The sequence below is a fragment of the Galeopterus variegatus genome, unplaced genomic scaffold, assembly GCF_000696425.1.
Source record: "Galeopterus variegatus unplaced genomic scaffold, G_variegatus-3.0.2 Scaffold4170, whole genome shotgun sequence".
NCBI lineage: Eukaryota > Metazoa > Chordata > Mammalia > Dermoptera > Cynocephalidae > Galeopterus > Galeopterus variegatus.
In genome coordinates, this window is record NW_007730281.1 from 63,682 (window position 1) to 75,931 (window position 12,250).

Sequence of the window (12,250 nt, forward strand, 5' to 3'; positions counted from 1 at the left end):
TCCCCCATGCCCTTGCTCCACCACCCAAAACAGTGACTGGCCTCTGTCCTTCCTGGAAACCAGACCCAGCCTCCACTTCAGATTCACTGACTCCCAGCATTGCAGGGCCCAGTCATGGGGAGGGGGCAGCTACAGGACCTGGGCCTCCTGGTGACTCATCGGACCTGACCCCGACCACAGACCGAAGGGTTATGCTTGCTAGATTTTATTTCTATCATGACCACAACTGCTGTGGATCCTACTCATTCTGAACATGGCAGGAATAAAGATTTGCCATCATTAATGAGGTGGTTTAATTAAAAAGAAATCTTTAGACTTCATCTCCAGCCAAGATGAAATAAAAGGGATTATTTTTATCCTCTTGCCTGAAAAAAAACTAAAAACCAGACAAATACTGAAAGGCACTGGACATCAGGCAATGAAAGGCAGTGATTCCCGAGATGGGAAACACAGGAGGTGAGGCCTGCGACTGCCCAGCTGACTGGCTGGAGAGAGTTTCCAGGCTCCTGCGACAGGAAGGAGGAGGCCAGGAGGAACTGAGTTTTAGAGATGGAGCCGGGAATCTCGGGAGGCCAAGGCCTCTAGAGAGTGCAAAGTGGAGTAGCAGAAAGGAGAGCGCTACACAGAGAGGGAGCTCCAGAGGTCTGCAGAGGGTCTTCAGCCGAGTACTGACCCGTGCATACGTGCAAGGAAACTACTTGATTGGGGAAAGAGCCGCCCTAAGGGATTAGAGAGAATAATCCCCTGTGCTCCACAGAACCAGGAATTGTTCCTATTCTCACCAGCCAGAGTATAAAACCTTGTAATTCATGGGCCAGAAGGTAGAGTACTCAAAAGGGTCTATCCTCAGTGTGGGCAAATTAGCCCTGATGAAATGCTGCTCTGATCCCACCTAACAAAGCTGAAAAGACCCAAAGGATCAAACTGTTTCCAAGTAACTCAATTACATTCTGGACAAAGCTCAAGAATATTTATAAAAATACAAAACTATCCAGTACCCAGCAAGGTAAAAGTCACCATATATGCAATTCAGTAAAGAATTATCAGCATGGAAAGAGGCAGGAAGACACAACCCATAATGAAGAGAAAACCAACAAACTGAAACAGACCCAGAACGGACGCAGATGATAGAATTAGTAGACGAGTACATTAAAAATGTTATCATACTATTAGAACAGCTAAAATCCAAAATACTCACACCACCGCATGCTGGTAAGGAGGGTGAGTAACGGGAGCTCTCATTCACTACTGGTGGTGGGAACGCAACTGGTACAGCCACTCTAGAAAACAGGCAGTTTCTCACCGTACTAAACATACTCTTCCTACCATATGATCCAGCAGTCTCACCCCTTGATATTCGCCCAACTGAGCTGAAAGCACAGTCCATATAGAAACCTGTACATGGATATTTATAGTAGCTTTACTTATAATTGCCAAAACCTGGGAGCAACCAAGATGTCCTTTAGTAGGTACATCCAGACAATGGAATATTACTCAGCACTGAAAGAAATAGCTTTCAAGCCACGAAAAGACACAGAGGAAACTTAAATGCATAGTACTAAGTGAAAGAAGCTAGTCTGAAAAGGCTACTTACTGCCTTCACCTTAATCCCAACAAAAATGACAGAAAAAGAATAAGAAAGACAAGCACCCGTAATTACAGTGAGAAGGGCAGCTGGGAGGAGATCCCTACTGTATTGCTAGGGCTAGGGCTCACAGACCCTTCAAACCCGTGGTACAGACTGGGTCACAGACCGCTCACATGCCTGGCTGGGTCACCTCACACGCAGGTCCGTGAGCGAAGTAATTGGGAAAGATGATCCCAGGAGCCACTGGCAGACGACACAAGCTCAGTCTTCAGCTTCCTAAGCAGCAGCAGCAGAAACTTACACTGGTCCCCAGCAGCAGCTGTGGTGGCCTCCCAGAGGGTCCTTGGGGCCCTGGCAGCAACAGCTTGCAGCAACAGCCTCCAGCAGCAGTAGTGACCTCCTCCTCCCCCCCTCCCCCCCTCCCTGGGGGCATCCCGGGAGGTGGGGGCACTGTGGATCACAGCCATTTTTCCTCTATGCTTAAGTCCGATAATGCAGGACACTTGGGTGTGAGTTAGACAACCCAGGAATACCTGGGTGCCCATGCACATCTACATCAGACATAGCCTAGGAACACCTGGGCACACATGCATATTTACCTCAAATGTTCGGCAAGATTCTGAACATCTGAGGGGCCCTGACTATTTTCCTTCACTTTCCCTGCACATACACTTTTGGAAGTTGAGAAGCACTTGGATGGTAGTAACTGACTTAGCAGACTTGAGAAAGTTGAAATCGAAGTGAGGGAGGGAGAAATGAACAAGAAGCAGGCCAGTGTGAGTCTCAAAGCCTCAGGAAGGCTTAAGAATTAGAAGCACCACATATCTTTGAATCAGAATGTGGGTTGGACAGAAAACCAGAGGATATGTGAAAAGTCTTCATAAAGAGCAGTTATACCTCATAACCCCTTCCCAAGTCTGCACTGTCCGGCAACTGTTCCTGCGTCACCTGAGGGAAGATAGGAGGTTTAGACTCTGCAGAAGGTGAATTGGGAAGGCTCTGGACTTGGGAATACTAACAATAGCTAAGGGGATGGTTGAGACTTTTTATTCTGAAAGTGAAATGAAGTGAAAGGCCACATACTCCACTGCGGGTCAGGCTTATACATCCAGACGTACGTATGGCTGAAAGATTCCTCCTGGGAAAATTGACCAGCCCAAGAGAAAATACCTCATTTGGGGATCTCCAAGAAAGCATGGCTGAGTAGTACAGAGAAGGCTGGAAGACTGTAAGTAAGCCTCGTGCACTGACTAGAGCTTTTAATTAATACTAAGTGGCTCATTCCAAAATAAGAATGAATAACTAAAGATTACCTGCCTTCTGAAGAAAGCTTCTAAAATGGAAGATGGAAAAAAACACAAGAACAGAGGAAAGACACTTGGAGAAAAGAGAGTACGAGAGCATAAGAAAACACCAGCAAAACTTAAATAATGTTCTTAGAGTAACAGGAGAAGATATTGCATCTGTGAAGTAGGAATAGGAAACTGAAAAAAAAAATTATTATCAAAAAATAAACTTTAGACCAAAAGTTGACAGCAAAAATTAGAAATGCAACTGAAAGTTTAGAAGGTATATTCATAAAATCACTCAGAAAATTAAAGGAAAAGACATAGAAATGAGAGAGACAGACACAGAGATGGAGAGACAAAGAGAGGCTGATTTTGATGGAAATCCAGAGAGAAACAGTAACATTAAAGTATTAGCCTATGTCTAACATCTGAATAATCAAAATTCAGAAAGGGAAAATAGAGAAAAGGAAAACATTTTTAAAGAAATAATAAAAGAAAAATTTCCCATAAGTGAAGGTTATGACTGTCAGATTAAAATCAGCCATGGAGTGCCCAGCACAGTGAATGTAAACACAGATACATGCACACACATGCACAGACACACACCTACAGAGACACATGTACACACACCCATGAACATACACACTCATACAGACACACAGACACACACAGAGATCAAGGCACTTTATCATGGAATTTCAGAACACCAGAAATAAAGACCCTAAAAGGACAGGGGATAGGGAGATAGGTCATACACAGAGGATAAAGAGTTAGTGTGTGGCATCAGACTTCTTCTCAACAACAATAGTAGGAGCTAAAAAAACAATGAAGAAATGCCTCAACATTCTAAAGCAAAATGTCTTCCGGCCTACAATTTTATGCCCAGTCAAATTCAATCCAATATGAGGGCAGAATAAAGATATTTCAGACATGCATGCATGCCGACTGGGTGGGCATTCTATCCTCTCAGTCTACCCTGATTTGAGGAGGTGGGATGGTACATGACATCTGTGGGGAGTTGGAAGCCTGGGGGATATTGCTTGGTTGTCAAAAATCACTAGGGTATGCTACAGCCAACTAGTTCCCTAAGGGCCAGGATGCTAAATGTTCTACAATGCATGGGACAGTCCCTCAGTAAAGAATCATCCTCCCCATAATTCCCAAATCACCTCCTTGAGATGTACTGAATTAGACACTCTCTGGCTTTCACCATGAGGCTGTTTATACTTGAAGTGGGGCTGAGAGGGTGCAGAGTGCTTTGCAGGCTGGAGAAGATAGCTGAACTGGGATGAATGGGGAAGAGTGGAAATATTCCATGAGGTCAAATACAATGACTGATTAAAATAAAAAGGTATGCCACGTGCCCATGAGTCTACAGAACAAACTCTACTATAAAGCTTTTTGGTGATGCCCACATTTGTAAGGGGCTCATTAACTGTTCGGCTCTACACCCACTCAGCATGGGTTGCCTGGACCATTGCTGTAGCCTCTCTTTGGGTCTCCCTGTTTCCAGTCTCACTTCTGCTCCTTCATCACCACACAGTTACCACAGTGATCTTTCCCCAACTCATGTCTGATTGTGTCACTCCCCTGTTCAAATGCTTTCAGTGGCTCCCCATTGCCTCCCCATTCCTGCAAGGTGCAGCTCCAAGGCCCCTGCTTTGGGAGGCTTTCTCCAATCATCCCCTTGCAAGGAAACAAAATAACATACTCCCCCATTACAGCACTCATCCACAGCATGGACTGTGTGTTTTCATGGTGTATTTCCCGGGAGTCCGTGAGCTCTCTACAGGCAGGGACTGTTTCTCATGCATCCCTGAGCCTCCAGTGCCTACCACAGTGGTCTGCAAAAGCACGCAGCAAGCCCTCCTCATGCACTCACTGAACAGAGTTCACACATTTCTCCCTCATGAGAAGGCTGAGCTCAGAGGAAGGCCCCAGGTTCACTACTGTCACCAACATGAGCAAGGGTCCCATGTCATACCAGGCTTCCTGTGGGCAACTGAGTCCTTCACAGCTTTTCTTACAGATGGGCAAATCCAATGTCTGCATTTTGCAGGTGAAGAAACTGAGGCCCAGTGAGGGCCAGTCCCTTGCTCGAGGCTCCAAAGCTGCACACACAGGACCGGACAATGTCTCCTGGAGTCCAGGCCACTGCCACACCAGCTCTCACCCTGTGTGAAAAGGGACCATCAGGAACTGGTGACCATTTTTCCAGATAATGCGAGGGTTTCATGGCCCTTGCCATCCCTCCTACCACCCCCGAAGCCATAGTTTAGGTGATTTGAGGCTGGCAGTGAGAATCTGAGCCTCAATCTACAGGCAAGGAGGAGCTATTAACAGTGTCTGAGAACAGGGTGACTTGACTGGAGCAGGGCTTCAGACTAAAGAGAGAAAAAGTAGGGAATAAGGCCACCAGAGACTTGCAAGGGAGCAGTGCTCCAGCCTCCCTGAGTGATCTGTCCTTGATGTGTGAATGCCATGGCTGGGAGACTGCAGGGAAGTGGGTCTCACCTGGACAGATCCTGGATAAAGAGCAGCAGGGAATCTGTCCCTGGATTCTGGGATCTGAACACAGGGAGAGTCAAGAGATCAAGGAGGTGGTCTTGCAGCAGTGGTGATAGTAACCGTGGGTTCCCCCAGTGGATGCTGGGCTGGGAACCAGCCCCAGGGAGCTTGAGCACAGAGCTGGGTGGACTGGAGCCCGAAGGTCCCGGTTGCATAGGGGACCATCAGCAGGTATTGTCACACGGTTATAATTCTTGTTCTCTCTAGATTTATTTTCCTTTTGTTCTCCTTTACAATTTAGTAATACATCTTGTTAAAACATCCAGCTTGACAGCTGGCTCTGGGAAACCGAGGGTTCATGGTGATGATGGTGCTAGGGGTGGTCTGCAAGGAGAGACAGCTCCCTGGGCCAGTGGAAGTGACAGGGCCACTAACACAAGGGCTCCAGAGGGGAGAGCTGCTTGTCATGTGTTCTTCCCACCGGAAGATTCTCCTTTCAGAGTGAAACCTTCAAGACTGGGGATTTTATTAGGGGAAGTGAAAAATCTCCTACCACTACCCTCTGAGCAGACATCAATTCTTGGATTCAGTTTTATTCTACAAACCACAAATCCCCTGATTTTACTACTACTCAGGCACAATGATTTTTTTCAAAATCTGAGGTAAAAATGCAATGTACTAACAATAGTCAACTAAAAACACGAAAACAAAACTGTCTTTCAGCACTCTGATCTAATGACAGGCAAATTGGTCTCTCTTATTGAATCCATGTGGGTAACCTTTTAAAAATTCAAACTAATCCTAAGTGTAGACATCTCGTTTATTAGTCTGATGCTTTTGGTTGCCTCTTTTCTTTGTCCAAACCTGTGATGTGTGTGTATTCAAGTGTTTTCCATTCCATGGGATGCCATCTTTTTTTTTTTTTTTTTGAGAGTTAGATGATGGTTTAATTAAAATTGAGCCAGATCCAAAGGATAGGTTAATTACCACGGGTTGTGATCAAGTAGCCTGAATTAAAAAAAAAAAGGAATTTGGGAAGCAAAATAAAATGATACGATATAGACCAAACAACATCAAAAACAACTTACCTATAACCTCTCTTAGCAAAGTGACGTGGAGGTTTGCTGTTAATTCAACATGTTAACAGTAACCAGAGATAGATCTGAGATCCCTCCCACCCCTTCCTCTTGCCCCCAAAGGAAGCTTTTCCAAACCCTACTGTAATAGTTTTTTTAATCCTTAATATCGTCTTCTGAGGCTGAGAACCTGTTTTCTAGCTCCTGGGGGCTCTGTGGCTGTCCCTGCTCTTGTCATAACCTCCTCCTCATCTCCCATGGCTGTGGTTTCCAATCTCCAGGACACAGGACAACTATCGGGCATGATTTCCAGGCCCTATCCCGGACCTACTGAATCAGAATCGAGGGGTGGGATCCTGGGAAGGTGAGTGTTTAACTAGCTCCCCAGCTGATTTTAATCAGATTCTGAGGACCAAAATGAAGGCCACTGCTTCACTGATGAATTGCCTAGTTTAAATGCACATAGACATGTGCATACAGACCCGCACAGAGGCTATCATTTATTAACTATCTACTTAGTGCTAGAGGCTCCTCTCCTCTCCTCCTTAACCAGCCTTGGCAGGAAAGCATCCCCATATTTATAGCAAGGAGACAGAGAAGTAACTTGCCAAAAGTTGCAGAGCTAGGAAATGGCAGTGCAAAGTCCACTGCCCCAGCAGTCTCTTTCTTCTCTCTCGCACTGCTGTTCCCTCTAGAATGGGACAGAGAGCGGCCCAGGAGGAGCCCGCACTTGGGCTGCTGCACAGTGTCCCTCCCCAGGTAATGGGGCTATCCCTTCTTTGAGTTTCTTATTGACACCTAGTGTTTCTCACATACCTTTTTTCACAGCTCAAGCCTTTTCAACATATTCTTGGCAGAACGGAGCCTCTCTCCTTCATCTTGTGCCTGGCAAACCTGAGCAGCCTGTAGAGTCACGCTGACTTTATTAGAGCCCTCCCTATCCCCAGTTAGGCTCATTAGAGATGAGTCTGAATCAATAGGTTTCGTGCCTGGAACCTCTGTCCCTCTCGAGCATTTGGTATGCCCGGCCAGCATTTCCCCAACCCTCTGACAACCCACTTGTCTGCTGCAGGAGCACAGGCTGGGCCCCTGGGGCAGGGAGGTCTGAGCCAGGCAGTGCCAACACTGCTGGATGCATCCAGCCTGAAGTCCAGTTAGCTATTGTACTTTCAAACAGTCTCAGAGCCCCCTGAGGGAAGTGGTAAAGACCTCTCAGGCTGAGAATCAGCCCCCAGGATGCCATAACAAAAGGCTTCCCTTAGCCTTGGAGGAGCACCTTGGGACCCTGGGCGGCTGTGGCAGGAAGGATACATTTGACTCAACAATCAGGGGTGCAACTTTAAATTCCCAAGCAAATTGTCCCAAGTTCTTCCAGAAGAGCTACAAGGAACAGAACCAGCCTGCCTAGTAGGAGTTGTCATATTTGGGGGCTTTATGAAGTACTGAGGGAGGGAGTTCATACTTGCTGGGGACACAGAAGAAATGGAGACCCCGAAGAGGAGACGGGCTTCCTGAACTGCATGTGGGATGTGATGGAAGGTGATGCCCACGTGGCTAGAATCTCAAGACCCCACTTCAGAGTCCTGGCGACAGGAGCACATGCTGGCAGGGGCAACAGGCAAACACAGCAGACCCTGAGCAGTGCACTGGAGGAGCCATCAAGGAGGCAGGGGACACACAGCCAATGGGACGGGCTGCAGTTCCACCTGGCTGAGGAATGCAATGGGGCAGGGTGGGGACTGTTTTGCTGTGAGGCAGCCTGTCATCTGGAACAGGGGCTAGCAAACTACAGCCAGGGGGCCACAACTGTCCTGCTGCCTGTCTGTGCACGGTCACAAGTAAGGATGGATTTTACATGGCTGGGAAAAATCAAAAGAAATATATTTCATGATACATGAAAAATATACGATGTTCAAATTTCAGTGTCCATAAAGTTTGATTGGAACGCAGTCATGCCCGTTCATTTACGTATTATGTACGGCTGCCTTTGTCATACAACAGCATGGGAGAGTAACTGGGACAGAGACCATGCAGCCCACTGAGCTGAAATATTGACTGCCTAGACCTTGACAGAAAAAGACTGCTGGCTCTTGACTTAGCAAAACCTTCCTAACGCCCTTAATAAGTTATTGATCTAATTGGTTTCCATGGTGGTAGGGTCAGATACTCATCCACGTTGATCCGACGTGGCAGCAAAATGTCTCTCTCCCCGCCCTTTCCCACAGATCCTGGACGGCTGGCCCTCCCTGAAGTCACTAAATGCTCTCGGGGTGCGGAGGCACTTGTCTTGCAGGAAAACACAATCATGTTAGGGCATGTGAGTGTGTCCCAGGCCCGGGGAGCAGGTCCGGTGGGGGACGTTGGGACGGCTCTGGGGCTCAGGCCATGGAAGAACATCTGAAACAGCAGCTTTGAAAGGAGAACACGCCCCTGCCATGCAAAGCCCTCTTTGTTCATCATCACCATTATTAGAAATGTGCACATCCCAGCAAAACCAGCGGGTCACACATTTACAAAAGCGCCTGCCGCACTGAAGCAGGAGGGTTCTGGGCCTTTTCAGCATGTGGATTCCAATTCCTGGTACAGGGAAGTTGTTCGGTGAAAGAACAAAATGGCTTCATTGTAGAGTGAGCTCACTGTAGTCCTCCAGAACAGTGTCTTTCGTTCTCTGCTTACCCCCAGCACAGGGGTGGGGGAAGTAGGTCTGAAGTTCTCGGGAAGTGCATGAGCTGGCAGTACTTCAACAGTGAGGCTAACTGCTTGCCTCGTGGGGATTATGATGCTATTGCAACCACGGGCCACTGGGCAACAGGGCGGTCTGCCAGGACAGAGCCCTGGCTGGCGACCTAGGCTGCCAGCCCAGCAGCTGGGCAGGGCCCGCTGCTCCCCGGCCTGGGACTTAACTCCAGGTGTGAAACTGTCAGTCCAGGCAGCTGCGTGGGCTGGAGCATGTCGCTCAACCTCTCTGAGCCTTAATTCCTCATCTGTTAAGTGGGGGATGGAGTGGAGTGGGGGGAGCGACCACCAGCCCTACTGGCAGGGCTGTCATGAGCATCAGCAATAGTACAGGTGAGCTCTAAACTGGCTTTCGGAGGTCTCGATAAGTTGTAGCCAGCGTTATTTACTTCCTGATGTACAACAGAGTCAAAGAACCCATGGCATGCATATGTTAGGGCTTTAAATAACACATGGGAATTTCTCCTTACTCCCCGAGCAGATTGTGAACTCCTGGAAGGGAGAGGATATCAAGTAATAGATGTGGTCTATGAGCACCTGATACTGGATTTGGAGCTTTAAATAAAATACCTGTTTCTCTAATTCATAGCGACCCCAAAGTCGGCGTCGTCTTCATATGCATGACCCCCTGTGCACAGCTGGGCCTGGAGTGGCTCGCGAGCTGGCGAGAGGAGCAGAGGGCACACAGGCTCTGACCCTCCGGCTCCAGTCCACCCTTCTCACTGTCTCGCTGCTCGCTGCCTCCCTCTCAAGGGTCCTCATCTTTATCACTTGTCCCAGCTGGGCACCCAGCCGGCTCACACAAGAGGCTGGAGGCAAGACCCTTGGGGACTTGGGCCAGGAGCTGCGGCAACAAGCCTCTGGTTTAACATTCCCTGAGACAGAGGCTGTGCCCAACTCAGCAGCATCCAAAATTCAAAAGGCAAAGTCAAAGAAGGAATCATTTTCCTTTCAGTGATATCTAAAGTAGGGTGGAAAAGAAGCCTTCTGAAAAGCTGCCTCTGCTGCCAGAGCTGGGAGGAGAGGGGGCTCTTCTCTTGGCCACACCTGGATAGCATGTAGGGCAAGGAAACAGGTCCCTCGTGTTGGGGAAAGGGGACCAAAAGCACAGAGACCAGAAGGTACATGGAGCTGACCTAAGAGCAGGGAAACCCCACAGAGGAACATTTTGTCTGGGAACCTGAGACAGCAGGGGTGGCTGAGGAGCAGGAGCATTCACGGCCTCCCAGAGGCTGCTCTCTGCCAGCCTCCCGCTCCTGGGAACCAATGTAAAGATTTTTTTCATAAAAGCCTTTGCCTAGCTGTGGTGTTTATTCAAGGATAAGATGACCCAGCTTCCACTATATTTGGTGCATGGAAATCCACAGGTGTTTGACTCCAGGAGCTGCTTTGGGTTCTGGGAACCAATGTAAAGATTTTTTTCATAAAAGCCTTTGCCTAGCTGTGGTGTTTATTCAAGGATAAGATGACCCAACTTCCACTATATTTGGTGCATGGAAATCCACAGGTGTTTGACTCCAGGAGCTGCTTTGGGTTTTGCTGAAGTTTTGAGTCCCCTCCCTTTTCAGTTTCATTGTTCCAGAGCTGCAGGTGAGCTGGTTTCCTGACTTCTGCAAAGAGCCTGCCTCACTCCCCCACCTTCCCCTGCAGTCCGCAGGTAGTTTAAACACCCCTAAAAAAAGGATCCGGTTTCAATTTCAATTCTAACTTGAAACTTCATGCCAACCACAACAGACATCCTATTTTAACTTAGCTGGCTTAGGTCACTTGGTTTGTAACTAATCAGTTTATCAATTGCTTTGGCCTCCTGCTCATCCCTCTTCAAAGGCTCCGGTTGGAAGTCAGACATTTGCTCTCCTGTGCCTCTTGCAAGTGGCACCCTGTAAAATACAGTATGAAGACAAAATAGCATACTGTAGAGGGACTAAAAGCTTACACTCAGGACTCAGACCCCCCAGAGCCATGTGTATGACGTTTTGGTCTCCTCATCTGTAAACTTTATCTCAGAGTTGTTGGGAGCTTAAATGCTAATGCTTAGCACAGAATCTGGGCCTACATGAATGTTGCCCAAACATGTTAGCGAGCCCGCAGTAGGTCCCCCAACACCTGATTCACAATGGGAGGGTTGTTTGAGAAAAGCTACTGGCCTGTCCAATGAATTCCTTTCTGGATAAGTGGAAACGGATCTATTACCACGCAACTCAACACCTCTTGGGCCCTCGGGGGGGGGGCATAACAATGAACACTTGCACAGAGATTTATGGTTCACAGAGCACCTTCAGGTTGTAGGACGAGGGAGAAATGCCTTGCAGTCAGATCTTTGTGACGGGCTCTGCCGCTTACAAGCTGTGTAAGCCCTGAGCTTCTGGCTCCTGTCTGCATGGTGGGAATACTGCTATCTATCTCACAGGTATCTGAGGTCACGTTAAATTACGTGTAATGTGTCCCCGAAGCCTTAGTCAAGTGTGAGGAATCGTCATTCCACTTTCTTGTGGCTATAGTTTCCAACAGACCTCTTCAGCAAAGCTTCATACGTTATCCATATTGAAGGGGTAAATTAAAATTGTTTAGAAGAACCCGACCAAAGTCACTGTCGTGCTGCCTGTCTCCATCTCTCCCTTTCTTCCTCTCTCTCTCACACACACACACACTACAGCTCCAGGTGAGCATCTGAAAGAAAGCAGGTCACTGTTGATTCTCGTGCCTTTCCTCTAGGCACATTCCTCCTTTTAAGAAACTTCCTACAGTAAAAGGCAGCCCCGGGGACTGACCTGCTTTGAAAAAAGTGCCCTGGAGTTGACAGACCTGTGATCCAGTCATGGCCAGAACAGGGAGGCCAGATCGCTCCAAGCTAGGTAAGGAATGGTAAGAAAGAAGCCTCCCGGCATGGTCTGGCTTCCCAGGCAGCACTCACAGAAATCTGCTGAAGGTGGGGACGCCAGTACCCAGCTTCCACTATATTTGGTGCATGGAAATCCACAGGTGTTTGACTCCAGGAGCTGCTTTGGGTTTTGCTGAAGTTTTGAGTCCCCTCCCTTTTCAGTTTCATTGTA